Below are 22,095 nucleotides of genomic sequence, written 5' to 3'. Positions count from 1 at the left end.
GATGAGAAAATGTCTCCTCACTTCAGTCTGAAATGGTCCAAGCCATATCCTTAGACTGTGACCCTTAATGCTAAAGACTGTGACACCCCAGTACTGGGTAACAAAACAATCATCATATTTGACTGAATGCAATTTCAATTGAGTCCTCTAGCATGGGGGAGGTTGAATTCTTTGAGCACGGCATGACCTGTTAGTGCACGCATTGCTCTCGTAGCCAGGTGAACTATCTTACAACAGATCACAGCTGGCTGCTACACTCAGCAGTGGAACATTCTGAACTGTTAGGTCATCCACACAATTTCACAGTGCACTTCAAAATAATTACCATGACTAATAACACCTTCCCTATGGCTGCAACTTCCTCCCCTCCACTCAAAGGTTGTGAAACCTTAGTTTGCAATTTTTTTTGAGAGTGACAGAGGAAAAGAGAGAGACGTGCAAAATGTGAGTCAATGAGAAAAGAGAGGTGCCATGAGTGTGAGAGAGAGAGAGAAAGAGAGAGAGCGAGAGAGAGAAAGAGAGAGAAGAGAGAAAGAGAGAGACAAGAGAGAGAGAGAAAAAGAGAGAGAGAGAACGAAAGAAAGAAAGAGAGAGAGAGAAAGAGAGAGAGGAAGAGAAGGAAAAGAATGAGAAAGGTGTACAGGGACATAAACAGCCAAATAAAAGTGCACAGGTCAGAGACAAGCGAAGGCAGAAACATAGAAATACATGAAACAGTTCATGGAATGCCCTGCCAGTAGCAGTGGTGGACTCTCCCTCTTTATGGGCATTTAAACGGGCATTGGATAGGCATATGGAGAATAGTGGGCTAGTGTAGGTTAGGTGGGCTTGGATCGGCGCAACATCGAGGGCCAAAGCGCCTGTACTGCTCTGTATTTTTCTATGTTCTATGTTCTAGCACAGCATCCCACAATGCCCATCTCCCAGTGTGAAAGAGAGAGATGCACACTGGTACATGAATAGCAGAGGGAGGCAGAAGATGGAGCATGTCAAAGAAACAGAAAATAACAGAGTGACTGTACAGTCATACTGATCTTGAAACTCAGCTTCTCTCCCTCTGCCGATGCTGCCAGACCTGCTGAGTTTCTCCAGCACTTCCTTTTGTTTAATTTCAGATTTTCAGCATTGTGACAGACATAATTAGCCGGTTGACCAGAGATGGTTATCATCACAATGCTGTGCAAGGGAGCTTGCTGCATGCAAATTGACTTCTGTTTCTCAATCTGATCACATTTACTGAGGCTATAAAAGAATGATAAAATCATATGCTACAGAAGAGGCCCTTTGGCCCATCAGCTCTGAACCACCAGAACTACACTCAATTTACTCTATCCCACTTTCCAGCACTAGGTCCATAGCTTTCATAGATGTAAAAGTTCTAATCTTTCCTTCTACATTCAATCTCAATCCAGCTCTAATTTTACTGGAGGAGGAGCTTAGTTCGGATGCTACATTTACAGCTTCCATGACCCTGACCCTGGGGATGATGTAGGGGAGTTGAAAATTAGCAAACACAGAACACCCATAGTGGTCAGTTTACTTTGGCCAAATGACATTCTATATATTCATCTGCTTACATTGTTGAGTGTTAGCAAGATATTCAACATCTGGGGCATCACAGCACTCCCACAACTCTATCCTCCCCATCTCAAATAAACATGTGAGTGATAAGTCAATCAGTGATCAGAAGCCACAAAGTGTTTCTGATTTTGAGTTTAAATCAGTTGTGGTATGCTCACTCAGATTAATCAACTCATAAAATCTACAGATCAAACTGAAGCAAGTATCCCTCGCATAAATTCCACAATGAATTTATCACATGTATGATGGAGAGGAGTCCTAACTGTGTAGGAATGCTGGAAACATTTATCATCCTCTGATCCCCATGACAGATATATGTCACGTTTAATTGCAGTGCAATCTAGAGGTGTGCTAATCTCGGATAAGATTTTAAAACTGAGCTCATCGCTGTCTGTGTTGAAAAATGGCTAAAGGTCACATGCTGTATTTTATTTATGGGGGAAGGAAATATCCTGAGGTGAAAGAAATTCTGATCAATCTCAAGAGCACAGATCAATATTCTCACCGCTGCTTACAGCTCCTTATAAGTTTGGAAATCTGTTTCCAACATAACTTGGAGATGCCGGTATTGGACTGGGGTGGACAATGATAAAAATCATACAACACCAAGTTATAGTCCAACTGGTTTATTTGGAAGCACTAGCTTTCAAAGTGCTGCTTCTTCATCAGGTGGTTAAAGGAGCAGCCCTTCAAAAGCTAGTGCTTCCAAGAAACCTATTGGACTATAACCTGGTGTTGTGTGATTTTTCATTTTGTCCAACACAGCAGCTTGGGTATCGGCTGAGAGTGTTCTGGCCATCCTGATAAACAGGCATGTCATCTTTTTCAATCCTTGCAACTTGAGACTGGACTCTGGTTGAGGCAGTCAATTGGACCTTACAGCTATTAGTATTATCAGGAAATCCATTCACTGTGGCCAAAGTCTCCCTACTCCCAATCCCCTCCCCAAATAACCCCACAACTTGGGAACAATGAGCTGCATGGAGTCAGAGTGCCTGTAACAAACAACACCACTGTGGTTTTAATCTGAAAGTGACCTTTGCATTCTTAAGGACTGGAAGCTTGACCTTTGTGTTTTGTGAGCCATAACAAATGGAATGTGGAGAGGAATGGTCTCAGAACATCCTTGGTGGACGAGACAGAGGTGAACACACAGACTCACAAATGTACACACACATGCAGACACAGACAAACACATACACACAAGTATACAAATACACACAAACACATTCACTCTCACACTCACTCAGACAGGAAGGGTCACTCGACCCGAAACATTAACACTATTTTCTCTCCATAGATGCTCCCAGATCTGCTGAGCTTTTTCTGCAATTTCTGTTCTTGTTTCTAATATACAGCATTGGCAGTTCTTTCAGTTTTTAATTGGGTAAGGATGAAGGTTTCTTGTCCTCATGAACATTAGTGAGCCAGTGAGTTTTACTTAGCAATCTACACTAACTTCATGGTCATTGCTAAGACTCGTAATTCCATATTTTTAATTGAACCCCAATTCCATGAATTGCTGTGACAGAGTTTGAGCCCTGGTCCAAAAATCATGACCGGGTCTCTGGACTGATAGCCTATTGCTAACGCCACTAGGCCATTCCCTCCATTACAAATGCTTCAGGTTGAGACAGTGATGGTTGGGGGAAGGGAGATTGTGACCTCCCTTAGTCATATTTCCTGCTCCTTCCCCAAATCATCCCTCATTGTCACGAAACAAAATTCACTCCTACACAAGACAGGATCTGGGCATTTCTGCTCACTTCCAAGAAAGCTGCCAACTCACAGTTACATTTGATACACAGTCACTGTGGTTGTGTTGGGTAAAGGCAGCTCCCTATTTCTGAACAGCAAGTTCCCATAAACCTCAAATGATCCAAGGGGCCTTTAACTTAGTTTCATGGTGCTCTTGGGAGGAACATCTGCAGAAACGTTTCACAAGATGAGATGAAGTGAGCTATAAATACTAACCGAACATCCTTAACATGATGAGACATATTCGTGACTGTTTCAACTTGAGTGGGATGAGCCTAACTCACAGTTCATTGTAAAACATGAGCTGCAGCTGTAACTAACTCAAGATACTCAAGGGTCTCTGGGGAGCGAGCTGGCCTGTACCAGGGTTTATCACCCCATGAAAACTAACAGAACTGCGGATGCTGTTAATCAGAAACAAAAACAGAAATTGCTGGAAAAGCTCAGCAGGGCAGGCATCATCTGTGGAGAGAAATCAGAGTTAATGTTTTGGGTTCGTTGACCCTTCCTCAGAACTCACAATCAATTGGTCGCTTGTTCTCAAACCTCCCAATTTAACATGGTGTCTGACTTTGTTGAATCGTGAGCAAAACAAAAGGAACAGGAAGAGGCCAGTTGCCTCCTTGAGCCTACCCTGCCATTCAAGAGGATCATGGCTGATCCAACATTCCTCATGACCATATTCCTGTGTTTTCCCCATATCACTTGATTCCCCAACTGATCAAGAATCTCTCTCTCAGCCTTGAATCTACGCAAAGACTCTGCCCCCACAGCTCTCGATGGCAAAGACTTCCAAAGACTCCCGACCGTCTGAGAGAAGAGCCTTGGGATGTTCCACAATATACAATGGCAAGTAATTATTCTTGTTGTTAACTGAAATCAAGTTGCAGCATCTCATGGCTGGCCTGCTCGCGATGAGTCAGTTCAACCAGCAGTGGGGGTGCTGGCTCAGTTAGTAACTTTAAATCTGAGACCGATAATTTTTTATTATGTAAAAGTATTAAGGTACATGGGCCAAAGGCAAGTTTAAGCAGCTAAGCCATTGATCAGCCATGATTACACTGAATGGTGGAACAGGTTTGAGGGACTGAATGGCCTACTTGTGTTCCTATGTTCAGCCCTGAAACAATCTGGTTCCCAAGGCAGGCTGTGCTTTTTCTGACATCCAGTGCCAACATTACCAACCTAACCATAGGGGGCGCTGTCTATTGCAATCCTCTATCTGGGAGCAAATTCATTCTCAATTCTTGTCATTTCCCCGCTCTACCTCCTTCTTTTCACTGATAGCTTACTAGGCGACCTTGTGTTAGACTTGGCTATCTGCCATAGTGTGGAACACAAGCCATGTCATGACAAGAAAGCCTATTCACTCATTCTGCTCTCACTGGCTACAAACACTGTCATTTCTGTAATCTGCTGTCATTGTCCCACTGTGGCTTTCAAAGGAAATGCTCCAGGAAATTTTATCTGTGTTGAGAGTTGGACTCGACCATCATCACTGACACATTGACCATCCACAATAATTCCTGCAGCTATATGTTGGTTATGTGGAGATTGCAACACCCGCGACATTTCTGTAACTGTGCAGCTATTGAGGTGACTTGTCATTGCTATGAGATAAAGATTCATACTCAAAGTAGAAGGTTCCTGATGAAGGCCTTATGCTCAAAACATCGATTCTCCTGCTCCTGGGATGCTGCCTGACCTGCTGTGCTTTTCCACACCCTACTCTTGATAATAACTCTGCCAAAACCTCTACCCCATGGGTCAGAGCAAGACCATGCACACAGCCACTCCCCTCAGTGCCCCAGCTATCTTCCAGCAGTATCACTCCACCCCCATGACCCTTAAGGGCATAGACTTCCCCAAAGCAGGATCTGGGACTTCAGGTGGGGTTGTGAGCTAAATCTTTGGGGTAGTGGAGGCCAAAACTGTAATTGCTGATGTGGAATACAGAGCACAGTACAACAGCCATGCTCAGACTCTCAGTTCTCATCAAGGTCATAGAATCCCCACAGAGTGGAAACAGGCCATTCAGCCCATCGAGTCCACACCAACTGTCTAAAGAGAATCCTTCGCAGACATATTCCTCTACCCTATCCCTGTAACTCTGCATTTTCTCATGGCTAATCTACCTAACCTGCATATCCCTGGACACTATTTCTGAAATGGGGTAACTGTAGGAAAAGGCTTGAAAGGTGCTGGGGTAGACATTGCTCAACTATCCCCTCAAATCAATGACCTGCTGAGAATGTGTCACTGGTAATGGGGGGTGGGGGACAAATCTCCTTGGTGCGATATCTTTGCAATATAATGCTCGACAATTCCAGCTGTTCTCTCACAATGACAATGGTTAGACAGTTCATCAACTTAATAAGTAATTTTAAACTGCATGCTAAACCTGAATAAGGATATAAACCAGCAGTCAACCAACTGTCCAATTCTGGAGGTTTGAGTGGAGCATATTGATGTTCCAATTCAAACAGAGAAAATTAGGAGAAAGGAGTTTTGATAATGCCCAATTATTTATCATATCATCTTCTGGGTGTTAGAAAAATTAGAACATGGAACAATACAGCATAGGAACAGCCCCCCCAGTATTTGACTTTCCACCCTGGGAAAAGAATCTGTCTATCCACCCTCCCCATGCTTCTCATACTTTTACATACTAGGTAAAAACAATGACTGCAGATGCTGGAAACCAGATTCTGGATTAGTGGTGCTGGAAAAGCACAGCAGTTCAGGCAGCATCCGAGGAGCAGGAAAATCGACATTTCAGGCAAAAGCCCGAAATGTCGATTTTCCTGCTCCTCGGATGCTGCCTGAACTGCTGTGCTTTTCCAGCACCACTAATCCAGAATACTTCTACATACTCCTATCCCAGAAATTTGAATTTAATAATCTGATGGTGATTAGTAACTTCAGTCAGCTGTTGTAAAAACCCATCTGGTTCACTTATGTCCTTTAGGGAATGGAATCTTGCATCCTTACCCCATCTGGCCTACATGTGACTTCAGACCCTCAGCCATGTCGCTGACTCTGAACATCCCTTAACTGAGATGGCCTAAGTAGTTATCAATACTTTGAAAAGTGCAATTAGAGAACCATTCAACATCTGCTTTCGTCCAATTCTGGTTTCTTACAAATCATCCCCCAGCACTGACTTCAACTGCCTGAACCCAAAGGTTAGGAGCTCTCTGTCTCTGTCTCTTTCTCTCTCTTTTCCCTCTTTTCTCTCTCTCCCTCTTTTCTTTCTATCTCTCTCTCTCTCTGTCCCTCTTTTCTCTTCATCCTTTAAGATATTCTGAAAATTTTTGAACGCTACAATGTTATGAGTGAACCTTTAGTTCACTCATTGATCCCTTTGATTAGAGTGTGGATGGAGCTCGGAAGAGTTCAGGTTAGGGTTAAGTTTAGCAATGGGATGTAAATGGGACAAGTGGAGATAGGGCGGTGAACAGCAGAGTGCTGATATGACAGGTTCAATATTGTGTGTTGCTGTGACAACGCTGAAGGAATGCAGGATGATCTTGCTGCTGGATAGCACAAGTCCAGATCTAGGTTTGAATAAACATCAGTCACACGCACAAAAAAAAATTCATTTCTAAACACAGCCCTCTCTTAATTTCTGTTTGCAATGTCACAAGTAAGTCTGCGTTTGAATGGGTGGAAAATGTAGAGCCTCATTTGAAATCTAATTGCGGGGTGCACAAAATGCTGAAACAATGTCTGTTGGAGTGTGAGAAACACACAAAACTATCACTTATAGATGTGAAATCTTCCCACATGGGGAGAAGGTGCCTGGAAGAAGCTAGGTACAATCTCCAATTGCAATCAATCAGACAATAGGCATTAACTGCAGGGTAATGGGAAGAAGGAATTTCTCTCAGGAGTTACAATGAGGTGAGGCATGACCACATTGATCAAGTTTTTAGTCACTTTGATGTAGCTGTGTACAAGATGGGGGTTAGTTAGGTCAGTTGCTGAGTGACTGGCGTGTAATGTAGAGTGATGCCAAAACAGTGCGAGTTCAATTCCCACACTGGCATCTTTCCAACCTCTCCTTTCACCTCAAAGGTAACTAGGCATGAACCAGCCAGTGATGTCCATGTGCCATGTATAAGTAAAAGATGTGGTGATGCTTAGGTTAAACCACCACCAGTTGTGGGGTCCTAATGGGAGTGCAGCCCTATAATCTTGTAGGACAATGGCAACTTTCGGGGAACTGCTGCTTTGTGATGGCAAAATTGTAGTTCATTTCCCAAACCAGCTGAGGTTACTGTGAATGTTCCTTATTCTCACCCTCACCCCTTTCCTGAAACATGGTGATCCTTAGGTAAAACCAACACCAGTCATCTCTCTCTAATAAAGCAGCAGCTCTATGGTTTGGTTGGATTACAGCAAGCTTACCTTTTTGAATCATTGTGATTAGATCTGCTTCCTGTGAAGTTTCTTGGAGTTTTTAATGCTAGAGATATTTTATAAAAGTTGAGAGGAATTCGTGACGAATGCAGATGCTGCACAGCTATAGAGCAAATTGAATGGGTAAGAATGCCCCCGTGAACTGAATGGGTCAGGTTCTGTTGTGAACCTGCATTGACAAACAACAGATTTACCTTGGAGTTATAGTAAGGACTGCAGATGTTGTGTTTTTCCAGCTCCACATTTTATCAACAGATTTACCTTGTCTATATTACTAATCATCTTATATATCCATAACTGTTCAGGACCCCATTACACTGTTCAGCTGTGATGCACCAAAGGTGCTTAGTCTTCCCTCATAACTCAACCTCTGGTTTCTGTTGTCCTTGTTGGTTTTATAGATTTCAGAGACAAGCAGAAAAATCTCGCAACTTCAGGGTAGTGAACAGAACAAATCACGCACAGCTTAATGCTATTGGAAACCAAATCGAGGCGATAGTTGGATTCACACCAATATAACAGCTCAGCTGGAAACTTCAGCTTTCTGCTGTTGTGTGTGAAAGTGAGCGGAGAATCATTACAATAGAGGCACAAAGCTGGCAGATCTGGATCTACCAGAGTTTGATTGTAACTTGGGCAATTTCAGAGTGGGAAGCAATATGATGTACATCGCACGTACAGAACAGAGATAGTAAGTCGTGCTCAGCTGTTCCATGCTGGCACTTATACTGCAGAATAGTGTCTTTCTCATTTTTGTTTTTTATCTGCTCAAACTTCTATTCCTTTCATATCATGTACTTGTCCAGATTCCTGTTAAATGTCACGGTGACGTTTCCATTTAGAAAGTTGGCAAGAGCTCATAAAGCACCACTGAACTGTAACACTCAGCAATGAAAAAAAGGATCTTTGAATTCACTAGATTGGCACCTCATCCAAAACCTTCAACTTGGTGGTGAGCTGCCTTCTTGAGCCACTGCAGCCCATGTGCTGTAGGTATACCAACAATGCCCTTAGGGAGGGAATTCCAAGATTTTGACCCAGCGACAGTAAAAGAATGGCAGTATATTTCCAAAGCTGAAAAACGTGTTGCTGGAAAAGCGCAGCAGGTCAGGCAGCATCCAAGGAGCAGGAGAATCGACGTTTTGGGCATAAATCCTTCTTCAGGAATGGGCTTATGCCCGAAACGTCGATTCTCCTGCTCCTTGGATGCTGCCTGACCTGCTGCGTTTTTCCAGCATCACGTTTTTCAGCTCTGATCTCCAGCATCTGCAGACCTCACTTTCTCCTAGTATATTCCCAAGTCAGGATGGTGAGTGGCTTGGAGGGGAACTTGTAGGTGGTGGTGTTCCCATTTATCTGCTATCCAATTCTTCTAAGAGTTAGAGATCTGAGATTTGGAAAGGGATATCAGTGGAGTCCTGGTGAGTTGGTGCAATGCATTTGAAGATGGAACATATTGCTGCTACTGAGCACCAGTGATGAATAGAGTAAAGGTTGAATGTTTTGGATGAGGTGCCAATCCAATGAATTCAAAGATCCTTTTTTTCATTGCTGAGTGTTACAGTTCAGTGGTGCTTTATGAGCTCTTGCCAGCTTTCTTAATGGAAACGTCACCGTGACATTTAACAGGAATCTGGACAAGTACATGATATGAAAGGAATAGAAGTTTGAGCAGATAAAAAACAAAAATGAGAAAGACACTATTCTGCAGTATAAGTGCCAGCATGGAACAGCTGAGCACGACTTACTATCTCTGTTCTGTACGTGCGATGTACATCATATTGCTTCCCACTCAAGTTACATTCAAACTCTGGTAGATCCAGATCTGCCAGCTTTGTGTCTCTATTGTAATGACAACTAGGGACAGGCAATAAATGCTGATCAATCAGAGACATCCACATTTAATGAATAAATAAAATCAATGGCTCAATCAGAAACAGAATGAACCCAAGAGTTCACACAAATTCCTATTCATCTTTGGACTGAAGCAAAAACAATAAAAACCAGAGAAACTCAATAGCTCTGGCAGCATTTGTGGAGAGAAAGAAGGATCAAAGTTTCAATTCCAAAGACTTTTCAGACTGCCAGACCCATTGAGATTGTTCAGCAGTTTCCTTTCTCATTTCAGATTTCCAACATCGAGTGTTTGTTGTTTGACTTTACCACTTTGTACTGAGCTGGTTGTCATTGAAGCAAGTTATAGTATGAATGCTGCCACATGCTACAGTGTCTTGGTGTGGAATGAAGGGAATCTGGCCATCAAAGTCTCTTTGAAACTTCCCACTTCCCTCCACGTTAAGCTGGAAAGTATTGACACTGAATGAGGACTTGCTTCTTTCTTTATTCATTTATGGGCTGAGAACATCATTAACTAGGCCAACCTTTATTGCCCGTCCCTAATTACCCAGAGAGCAGTTAAGAGTCAACTACATTGATGTGGGTCTGGAGTCACATGTAGGCCAGTCCAGGTAAGGATGGCAGTTTCCTTCCCTAAAAGACATTTGTGAGCCAGATGGCTCTTTCCAACAATCAGCAATGGATTCATGATCATCATTAATCTCTTAATTCCAGATCTTTAAATCGAATTCTGCCGTGGTGAGATCCCTGGAATACTGTCTGGGTCTCTGGATTAACAGTCCAGTGATAATACTGGCGGCTCATTCACACTGCGGGACATTGACACACAATGTTCTTTTTAGACAAACTACCAAGCCACCAACAGCTTTTCTAGTTCATCAAGAGCGGATATAAAGAACACTTGGGTTACGAGGATGGAGGGATGAGGTGTGGGAGACGTAAGAAAGCAAATGGATTGGAAGTTTTCAACCAGCAGAATTTAAGTCATTAAACAAAAGCTATTAGCAAGTGCAGTGAAAAGTATAGCATCAGGTAGCTCAAGCTTATATTTTTAGTGATCTGTTTTCAGAGCAAGGAGACATCAGCTCAGGACTATTACAAACCAAATTTCACTGCCTATGGAAAAAGCAACAAATAAGTTGAGGGCTTTGGTATCTGTACCATTCAGACTCATACACAGTCAGCCTGCATCTTCAGCTCTCTTTATGTGGATTAAGGACAAAAGGGTGATGAATTTCAGTTCTTCTTTTGTTGCCAATGAAAGAGAGCAGGCGCATCATTGTCATGAAGGTGTAAATGGGTTTGGGGCTGAATCAGCTTGGTTTAAATCTCAACGTGACCAGAATACAACTCAGGAGGAATCGGAACACCAACCATTTCAGTGTCTTTCAAAACTATTCCAAAAAATAACAGTTACCAATCCCATTCAGGATTGCTCCCGAGTTTGCAGGAATTAAAGACAAATTTCTAGGGCACATTTGCCAACAACCAGGAGAAATATCACTCAAACATCAAAATAAATCAGTTAGTTTTTTTTAAAACAAACTTAAACATTTTAGTTCCATAATCCAAAGGATTGGTTATTCTGCAGCCCAGCAGTGAAATGTCAGTTTGTGGTGCAGTGGGTATGGGGAGTCAGTGAGGTCTGCAGATGCTGGAGATCAGAGTCGAGAGTATGGTGCTGGAAAAGCACATCAGGTAAGGCTGCATCCGAGGAGCAGGAAAATCGATGTTTGGTGCTGAAGCCCTTCATCAGGATTCATGATGAAGGGCTCTGGCCTGAAACACTGATTTTCCTGCTCCTCGGATGCTGCCTGACCTGCTGTGCTTTTCCAGCACCACACTCTTGACTGGGTATGGGGAGTGTTGAGCCAATGAAAAAAAGTATGGAGTCAGATGTCATGTCACACCTCCAGGAATACGACCAACCAAAACTGGCAACCATAGACCAGTGTATCACCATTCCATTTTCAATTACTGGGAAGTCTGTTTTCTGAGAGTAAAATTCCCTTACAGAGATCATACCTCTCTATCAATGCTTACAGCCTATCCCATGTAACAAACCCCAAATCCACGTCACCACAGAGGGGATAAACCATCACTAGACCTTAAAGTTTTCAATGCACTGTTAGTGAAAGAAAACAAAAATTGAGAGCCAGCTAATTTGAAGAAGTTCTGAGGGACACAGATAAGGCAGAGAGAGAGAAACAAACATTTCCCCTTCATAGAGTGATCACAAATCAGAGAGTACAGCTATAAGGTGAGGAGCTAGGTGCTTAGAGGGGATTTGAGGAAATGTTTTCACCCAGAGAGTGGTGGGTACCAGGGACTCTTCGCTTAAAAAGGATAGAACACTCAAGACTTTGAAGAACTATTTAGATGAGTACTTGAAACACCATGGCACAGAAGACTAAAGGCCAAGACCAAGAAAATGGGATTAGAATACATACAGACTTGATGACCAGCATGGACACAATGGGCCAAAGAGCCTCTTCCCATGCTGTAAAAACTCCAGGACTAAATCAAACAAAAAACAACCACACACAGAATTAACCTGATAAGAGCCAGCTTTTAAGATCAAATTCAGAGGAGAAAAATTACAACGTGCACAACCCTGTGTCCATCTTTAATATGCAACATGAAGAAAGGTAGAAACAGAATAAACAACTAGAGAGATGAATGCAGTGTTAAGATAAGTGAAATAAAATGTGGAAGGACTAATTAAGCTCAGTGGGAGATAATATATTTAAAAGTGTGTTTTTCAATAGTGGGAGACCCTGAGTACCATATTTACTCGTGGACGAGTAATATTTTTGAACAGTTGAAATCCACCCTCTCCTATTGCTGCGCTACCAGAAATCAGCAGGACAGAGACATCTCTTGGAAATCCCACTTCCCAATGTAGCCTGAAGTGAATTCATTTGCAAACAAATAATAACCTTCATGGAGATAGACTTTAAGGACACTGCATTCGTCAAACCAGTCAGAAACAAATGTATACAATTTCATTCATTTCCTGAAAAGGAACAACTACTCAGCAAGAGAATATGCACAGAATTTGTATTAAAATCCTTACATGTCACTCTCTTCATCTTCAGAACAGAATAATCCACCCCAGCTCTTCAGACCTCATCAAACAGATCATCATCACATTCATCAGTAATTGTCACAGTCCACCATATCATTCGACAATAATCACCTTCTGTACACTCAAATACAGCAAGAAGCTGTACATACCTCCCTCAGTGAATATTTGCACTCTTCAGATCATCCAGTAATTTCAATTCTCTCTCCTATGTTCGAAGGTCTTGTTTATTGAGAGACATCCAATAGTTGTAACAAGAGTGATTAAACCACTGGGAATCTTTGGCCTATTACTGATTTAAGACCTTAAGACCTAGGTCATTAAGCCCATCAAGTCTGCTCCACCATTCAATGGGATCTTGGGTGATCTAATAATTTTCAACTCCACTTTCCTACTTTTACCCCATAACTATTGATTAAAATTCTATCAATCTCAGCCTTTTCTGATTAAACTTCATCAACAACATGAGTAACAAGGCGTGATCTGAGCATGTTTCAGATGAGCCGATTACTTTTCTTTATGTGATTCTCCTGCTCAGAAACTCCAAGAATTCCTCAGCTATATTTTCAAGTCACCTTCGTCTATCCACGAGGATGGAATATTTTCTCACTCCCTGTAGTTACTACTTGTGCACCACAGAAGACTCATATTGGACTCAAAACAGTAATTCTGTTTCTCTCGGTAAAGAAGCTGCCAGGCCTGCTGAGTTTCTCTAGCACTTCCTAGTTTTTATTTTCGGTTGCCACAGTATTTTGCTTTTAAGCTACTTTTTGGTATTTTTGAGGGTCTGCAATTGAACATCACCATTGGCTTAAGTTTTATCCCATCAGGTACTTGCAGCAGTACAAATGTAAATCTTCGATTTTTATGGTCATGTGTTTTCAGTAATATTGTTTTCTGTCCAACTTTGCTCACCATTTGACTGGCTGGCACTATAAAATTCATGGAAGTCTCACCCAGGCCAATCTGTGCCCATTCTCTTGTCAATATTTGATCAAAAAATGCTGAAATGTGATAAATCTCTCTTCAAGTTATGTAAAGACATGCAAAGCATCCACCCTGTCAAGTCCCTACAGGATCATCAGGAAGATACAAATACACAAATCAGAAGCAGGATTCGTCCATTTGACCCCTTGAACTGCTCCATCATACAATCAAATTATTACTGATCTCAAATCCACATTCCTGCTGACCCAGATAATCTTTCAATTCCCCCACCTCCCACTCGACTTTAAAAATATTCCCGAATTCTGCTCCCACCAGGACGAGAGTTCCAAAGACTCAAAAAGAAAGGTTTTACCTCATCTCTGTAAAAAACAGGCAACCCCTGATTTTTCAATAGTGATCTCTAGTCATTATTCTCCCCCAAGAGGAAATATCCTTTCCTCATACACCCTCAGGATTTTAGACATTTCAATTAAATCATCCCACATTCTTCTAAACTCTGACAATTCAGGTCGTCAATCTGTTCTACAATAGAGAACTTCATCATCTTAAGAATCCAGTGAACCCTCTGTGAACTACTTCCAATGCGATTGCATCTTTTCTCAAGTAAGGAGATCAAGTATTAATGTAAGTTCTTTCTATCAAATTATAAAACACAGACACAGATCTTTAAAAGTGGCAGTGCAAACAGGTAAAGCCATGAAAAAGCAAATTGCATCCTTTAATTTGCATCGAGAGGCAAAGAACATAACAGCAATTGGAGTCCAAGGGATTGACGGGGCAGAGGGAGTATGGTGATGAGATCAACTAAAAGTCAAAAATCAGAGAGTTGGGGTAAAAAATGGTCAGTCGGTACACTTATCTCTCAGGGTGTCAATATCAGGATCACTGCTCTTTTTGCCGTTGATGTCATAGGGAGAGTTTAATATCTCGGAGAGTCGGAGACAAAATGTGAACAATCCAACAATTGAACAAGGTTTACCACAGAAAGACTGAATGTGTCATTGAGGGAGCAGGCAATATATTGAATAAGAAAATAAAGTTTGAAAATAATGGAGTTGGGAGATAGAGAAACATGGTAAAATGCAGCTTAAATAGACATTTAAAATCAGCTTTTAAAAGAGAAACATTGTACATACTGCTAACAGCCAGGTCTGCTTTCAGAAAAACAAACATCCAGAGGACACCTGGGGGAATTAAGGGTTACAGGGAAAGGGCAGGAAAGTGGATATTAGGAATGTCGGATCAGCCACGATTCTGTTGAATGACGAACCAGGCTCAAGGGACCAAATGGTTTACTCCTGTTCCTATATTAAAACAAAAACACTACACTATTCCTGGAAATAAAGATCTGGCTGTACAATGTTTTAACAATCTAATTTCAAGGCGCTGTGACTCATCAATGATACAGAACCATCAAAGAAGGAAATGAGGCTGTTACTAAACCAAATAAGATGGTCATAGGGTGAACTATGTTCAGTTCTGCACAGCTCTGGAAGGGGATATTGGCCTTCGAGACGGTACAGCATGTGTTCACCAGAATGAAACCAGGACATAAAAAAAAGTTAAGTTATGAAGACGCGCTGTATCCCTCAAAAGAGATGGATCAGGTTGAGATCGGGGACGTGCAGTGCAGAAGCAGCTTCAATAACAACTTACAGAAAAGAAACTGGCTAAGTATTTGAAAGAGACAGTTGGGAATGGGCAAAGAGGAATGGGATTTATTAGCCCGCTCTGTCAAAAACTGACAACGATGCAATGGGTCTAATAGCGTCTTAACGAGTGGTCCTATTGCATAGATATCCAGGACACAGATGGCATTATCAACTCATTAAGAAAACAACGATCCATTGTCATTATCTTTTTGAAACCCAACCAAATTTCTGCCGCCTGTGTTCTGCTAAAATCAATAGGCTTTAATTCCAATAAATAATTCACTGATGTATTAAAGCAAACCAGCTTCCTCATCACCCTCCCCAGTGCCAGCCTCCAGCTGATGATATTTGAATCTTATGACTGAAACGTCTCTTGAGGAGCTTCACATCAGACCTGAACATTGCTTTAACAGAATGAAATGACTCACTAGTTCATTATGTTTTTGGAAGTATTTGCAGCTCATGGAATGGAACATTTCACAGCAATGACTGACTCCTCAGTCAAATTCAGATTGAGAACCGAATCTCAGTTACAGCTGTCTTTCTGGTGAGGTTGCTACAAGCAGGCTCAGAGATAGTCAAAGAAACAGAGCTCAGAAGCAATAACAGGCCATTCGACCCCTTGAGCCAGCTCCTTCATTCAATATAATCATGGTTGAGCATCCAACTCAGTCCCCTGTTCCCGCTTTCTCTCCATCCCTTTGATCCATTTAAAAGCCACATTTAATTAACCATGGAGAGCAGGTTCGAGGTTCCTTGAAAGTGGAGTCGCAGGTAGATAGGATCGTGAAGTAGGCATTTAGTATGCTTGCCTTTATTGGTCGGAGCATAGAGTACAGGAGTTAGGAGGTCAAGTTGTGGCTGTACAGGACATTGGTTAGGAATACTGTGTGCAATTCTGGTCTCCCTGCTAAAGGAAGGAGGTTGTGAAACTTGAAAGGGTTCAGAATAGATCGACAAGGATGTTGCCAGGGTTGGAAGATTTGAGCTATAGGGAGAGGCTGAACAGGCTGGGGCTGTTTTCCCTGGAGCTTCGGAGACGGAGGGGTGGCCTTATAAAGGTTTATAAAATTATGAGGGACATGGATAGGATAAATAGACAAGGTCTTTTCCCCAGGGTGGGCAAGTCAAGAACTAGAGAGCATAGTTTTAGGGTGAGAGGGGAAAGATTTAAAAGGGACCTAAGGGGCAACTTTATCACACAGAAGGTTGTGTGTGTATGAATGAACTGCAACATGACGTGGTGGAGGCTGGTACAATTACAGCATTTAAAAAGCATCTGGCTAGATATATGAATAAGAAGGATTGAGAGGGATATGGGCCAAATGGGATTAGATTTATCTGGGCTATCTGGTCGGCATGGATGAGTTGGACTGAAGGGTCTGTTTCTGCACTGTACGTCTTTATGATTCTAAGTATTTATAATACTTTTGTTCTCAACCACTTCCTATGACAGAGAATTCCACAGCCTCCCCACTCTCTGGATGAAGACATTTTTCCTCATCTCTGTCCCGAATGGTCTACCTCGCAAATGTAGAATGTGACCCCTAGTTCTGGAATCCCCAGGCATGGCGATCATCTTGTTTTACCCTATATGTTCTGTTAAAGTTGATAGGTTTCTATGAGATCCTGAACAGATTGAGAGTTGAGCTCAAAAATGCACAGCAGATCAAGCAGCATCAGAGGAGGAAGGGAGTCGATGTTTCAGGTGGGAGGCAGTTCCGATGAAAGGTTCCAGTCTGAAATGTCGACCCTCCAGCTCCTCTAATGCTGATTGACCTGTGTGCTTTTTCCAGCTCAACTCTTGATCCACTCTGGCTCTCTAGCATCTGCAGGTCTCACTATCTCCAAGTTTAATGAGATTCCCTCTTCTTTCTTCCAAACCCCAGTGAATATGATCTTTAGCAATCCAGTATCTCTTCATTTGCCATTCCAGGGATTAGTCCATCAATATCTAATCTCTTCTCACATTCCATCTCTCCTTGCTACTTGAGTGCAGGCAATGGATGAGTGGGTTGTCCTCCTGGTCCTGAGTCAGAAGCTTTGAGTTCCAGCTGAGATAGTTCCTGGGGCTGCTCCACTGTTGGAGGGGCTGGGCTTTGCCCTGCAGGTCTTCTCTGTTCCCTTGTGTGGAGGTAACAGCTCACTGGTGGAATTTCAAGGAACTGACATGTGTGCAACAATTGAGCTATTCCTCTGGAACACCATCACCTGGATCTGGTGTGTGCTCAGTGTCAGATTATCGCTGATATTCAGGACAACCTCCTCTCCACTGCATCAGGGTTAAAATTTGACCCGCCCACAGCTCTCAGCTAATCAGAGACTGGAGGGTCTCTATTAGGTGTGTAATGCCTCTAAAGAGAGACTACGGATCACAGAGGAGGCTAGGCCACGGCTGAAAGAATGGGCAAGGATGTGGCAGGTGCTAGAGCAAGGCAGTAGCTTTAAGAGGCTAAACCCAACCCCTGCCTGATGCTGGGTCTAAGCCCATTTGAAATAGGTGGTGGAGACTTGGGGAGCAGTTATAGACTCCCTTTAGGAAGGCGTCTGATTTGCCTTTTACCCTCAGCTCCCAGCACAATGGGTTCTGAGGCGAGGTGTGGAAACTCCTATTGTTGGTCCTGCCTATCGCCAGCCAGCTTAGCATGGGCCTGAATTACCTCTCCCTGGACTGTCTTGCTCATTTCCATACTGGCATCTAAATTAAGACAAACACTGCAGAATCTAATGTAATAATCTCAGGCATTTTCCTGGTGCTGTCACCCAGAGCAGTCTAATAGCTTCCCTTTGATTCTGCTTGCAAGCTTAAACTGCCTAATGCACTGAACATACTGATTACTTCCTCAAGAATTATCTTGGGGCCAGTGCAATAGCTACCAGCACAGTCACAAACAATATCAAATCCTCAAGTGACAGCAAGACTAGCAAAGACCATAAAATATTAAATCACAACACAAGGGGAGAGTTACTGAGCAGCAGAATGCTCTGGGCAGTTCACTCTGGACAGAATGCAGCCTCACCAGCCCACTGACTCAGGCAGCTTCTCTGACATTTCACAGCTCCAGGATTATTTAGCAACTGGAGTGAAAGCAGATTACCCACAGAGCAGACGAGCAATGACACACAGTCTCCCGGTTAAAATCACCTGCGGTATTTAAAGCAAAATGTGACTGTCTGTCGCCAAGACGTCTCTCCAGGACTACTGTCTCCCTCCAGAGTTTGACTCTGCTTCAAGGATGCAGCTCTCACACTGTTATATTGCCTTTTGGCACCACTTTAGACACCTGTGAGCCTCACCTCAGTTGAAAGCACTGTGTCTGCTGGGACCCTTATTCCTCTGTTCTGCTGAGGCAGTTCACAACAGAGAACAATGGAGAAACCTTTCCACGTGGATGAGATGTTCAATCAGAACTGCACACTCTCTCAGATGGGCTAAAACAAAAAGCCTGTTCCTTAAGAAGAGCAGAGCATTCTGCTGCTGTGCTGATTAATAATTATCCCTCAGCAATTCACTGGTCACTGGGTCCATGCAGATACTATAACAATGAGCACACTTCAAACTGACTGAATTGATTGTCAAGCACATTCAAACATCCTGATTTTGTCAAAATAGCGACATAAGTTTCTCAGTTATTAACCCTCTCTGTTCTGGTCAATAGCTGAACTGATCAAGCTCTCTAAACGATGCATTCTAAGAAAGGAAATGGTGTAACATTATACTGTGAAGGCGAAATGCTGATGGAGTTAGATAAAAATGGCTGAGATAAAGATTGAATGGAGCATAACACAGGCAAGGAGCGGCTGAGCTGAAGTTTCTGTCTCAATGCTGAAAGCTCCAGGCAGTCCGCTGAAAGGCATACCCTTTAGAAAACATTCAAACTCTCATACCACGTGATCATGTGCATTTTCACTTATAAAGTGTTAGATATGCTCATGAGTCAATAATCAGGATAAAACCATAAAACAAACTGCCATGTGCAATTCAGCAGGAGTATGTTTGAAGGAGGATTCATCCAGGTTTGTCTGTAATTGCAAATTATAGTCTGAGCTATAGACCAGTATGAGCTTAATAGGTAACATGAATCTGTGATGCTTAATCTGAATCACATACAAATAATACAAGAACATATAATGTGCTGATCAGCGCTAGTGAATTTTCTTATAAGTATGTGGCAGTTGGTTCTTGTTTCACCTTGGTCCTTGGCTCATTAACATATCTAACTCTGAAAGCAGCATGGCGCTTAAAGCAATAAGACAGCACATTCTTACTTCTCAAACACAAAATAAAGGTTTCAACCCATGATACTGAAGTAACTCTCTAAAATTAAACAAGATCCACTGTGCAGCGAGCACTGTGTGTCTTGATGGTCAAAATAGGTTTGAGCAGAGAAACATAAAAATGTTGCTGAATCTAACACCCCTCATGTCTGTCTCACCACTTGACTGTAAACTTAAGCCCGTGTTTGTACCCCTCCTGGGGGGGTGTGATTTCACACCAATTGTGAACCGGTTGATTAAAACTGTTTGAAGTAGAGCCCAGTTTCACAGCTCAACCACCGTTACTACACATGGGAGGTCTCAGTTGTATGAGCTAATGTAGGTGAGTTAGCACAGGGATGATGGGTGAGCAGGGGTCCTGCGAATTATGATACGCGCAGCAGAGGGCTTGGATAAACTGAAGATCACGGAAGCTCAGAGAACTGTCACAGATACGTTGGAATAATCAAATCAACAAAAGTTAAGGCTTTAGTAGCAGATATTTTGAGAAAAGGATAAATGTTGCTGTGAGCTATTTTAAAGACGTGGTAATGCAAAATTTTAGTGACGGCAAGAAGAGGTTTTTCAGAAAGTCATCTCAGGGTCAAGTATGACACAGTGTGAGGAGACTGGTTCAGCAACTGAAGGAGAGGAGGGGAGATCCGTGGGAAATTCAAGTGGAGGAAGAAAAAGCAACAATTTATTTTCTATTAATATGCAGCGCCTGAGACAAGAGGAAGTGAACCAGGACTTTGACACTTGGTTTCAAATGTAGTTTTATAACTTTAAAACAATAGTGCATGGGCTTGAAAGCTGGGGGGAAACAAAACAAGTTAGAACAAAAACCTTGGGAAAGACATGGCTTTGATTGCGTCGAAACCAGTCTAGAGGATCAATCTATCTCATGAATTGACGACTATAGAAATTTGTCAGTGATTGTGTGTGTACACCTGCACTGCAGGAAGTGACAGAGCTGGGAGAGACCAAATCCTTTGCAACAGCTTTGAGTCAAGCAATTGTAATAACTCAGACAAATTGCCAGCTGATTGAGAAAAGGAAACATTTCCTTCGAGACACCTGCTCTTTTGTTATGAAGTTTCTTTAAAATCAAGGATCTTTATTTCCATTTTCGGGGACACTTGCAGACACAGATCTTGATCTATTTATTCATGCGTGGACACGTAAAACTTTCTTTAAACTGGTGTACAAGTATATGGTACATAGAAATTAATAAAGCATGGGCTCCAGCAATCTCACTATTTTTTTCTAAAACAGTCATTTTGGTTGACTTTTGGACAATGCTGAACAAATGTTTAAAAAGTCAACAAGATTTTAATTTTGTAAAGGATACAAATCTAAGCTTTTCCTCCACTGTTTTCGTTGTTTCTGCTGTCCTCTCTCCCACCTTCTCCCTGATTACTGCCGTTTCTCCGATATCACAGCAAAGCCTCTAGCTTCCACTTGGAAATTCGAGACTTCACCAGCACCAGATTCTCCTGACAGCCCAGTGTTCCAGAGAATCGAGCTCAAAGCCCTTGTCTCCAAATCCCTATAGGGTTCTCAACCCTCTACCATTTCCTTGGAGTATCCTGGAATGAGAGATTAATTTTCCAGAAACTGCAGCGATAGCACAAGGGATAACTTACAGGGACATATTTAAATGGAGGTTTTATTTTTCCACATTTACTTTCATCTCCTTTGCTTACTCTCCAGCCAGAATTATGCATGCCCCTGCGATAAACGTGTGCAGTAATCATTTTCAGAACACACTTTATCTGCATCCTTGTGACCCTGGTGCTCACTGATTAAACCACCTTCACCTTACATAACTGGAAACTTGTCAGAGGACCTGGTAATGCTTTGATTTGATAGTGGTAATGTCATTGACCAAGTAATCCAAGGTTAACATTGTGGAGTGCTGGCACCAAATCCCACCACAACAGTTAGAGGAATTTATGTCTAATTAATAAATCTGGAATATTAAAACTCGCCTCAGGAAGTCTGCTACTCTTCCCTGGTCTGTCTTATATGTAGCTCCCAACAGCACGTGGTTGGCTCTGAAATAATCTGCTCATCCCTAGGTCTTTAGGGATGGTGACAAATGCTACATGTAGTTAGCAATTTCTACATCCCATTCCGAAATAATAGCCTCACTGCCTCACCCCTTACCTTTACTAACCTTCCACCCCAGTACCCTTCCATCAGTCTGCACTCCAGCTCCTTTCTCAGAGCAGGAGGAGGCAGGGCTGCTGGGGCGAGGAAATGAACATTTGGTGAGATTCCTGACCCTGATCATAACCGAGTAAATGTGAGCAGGTGGAAACAAGGTAAAGCTCAGCTCTGACACTATGAGTAGCCCCTCGCTATTGTTATCACACACAGTAGGAAATAACCCGGACCAGGTGCCAGGGAAGAATTGGTGGCCTTAGCTAGGAGGAAAAGTTGGCAAAATAAAAATCAGTTGGTGAAAACAAAAAGTCAAGTCATGACTTTGTGCACAGGTGGGATGAACTTATTGCCTCAGTTGAACACTTA

The 22,095-nt window shown here is 42.4% G+C and overlaps 1 protein-coding gene across 4 annotated transcripts in view; it reads right to left on the bottom strand.

The window, feature by feature from the left end:
• The window catches only part of LOC122556417 (protocadherin-1-like), a 364,614-nt gene that overhangs the window by 83,517 nt on the left and 259,002 nt on the right, over nucleotides 1-22,095 (bottom strand). The window lies entirely within an intron of this gene.

Source organism: Chiloscyllium plagiosum, chromosome 14, assembly GCF_004010195.1.
Source record: "Chiloscyllium plagiosum isolate BGI_BamShark_2017 chromosome 14, ASM401019v2, whole genome shotgun sequence".
NCBI lineage: Eukaryota > Metazoa > Chordata > Chondrichthyes > Orectolobiformes > Hemiscylliidae > Chiloscyllium > Chiloscyllium plagiosum.
Note: the sequence above shows the minus strand (reverse complement) of the source record. Positions and strands in the feature narration are given on the sequence as shown.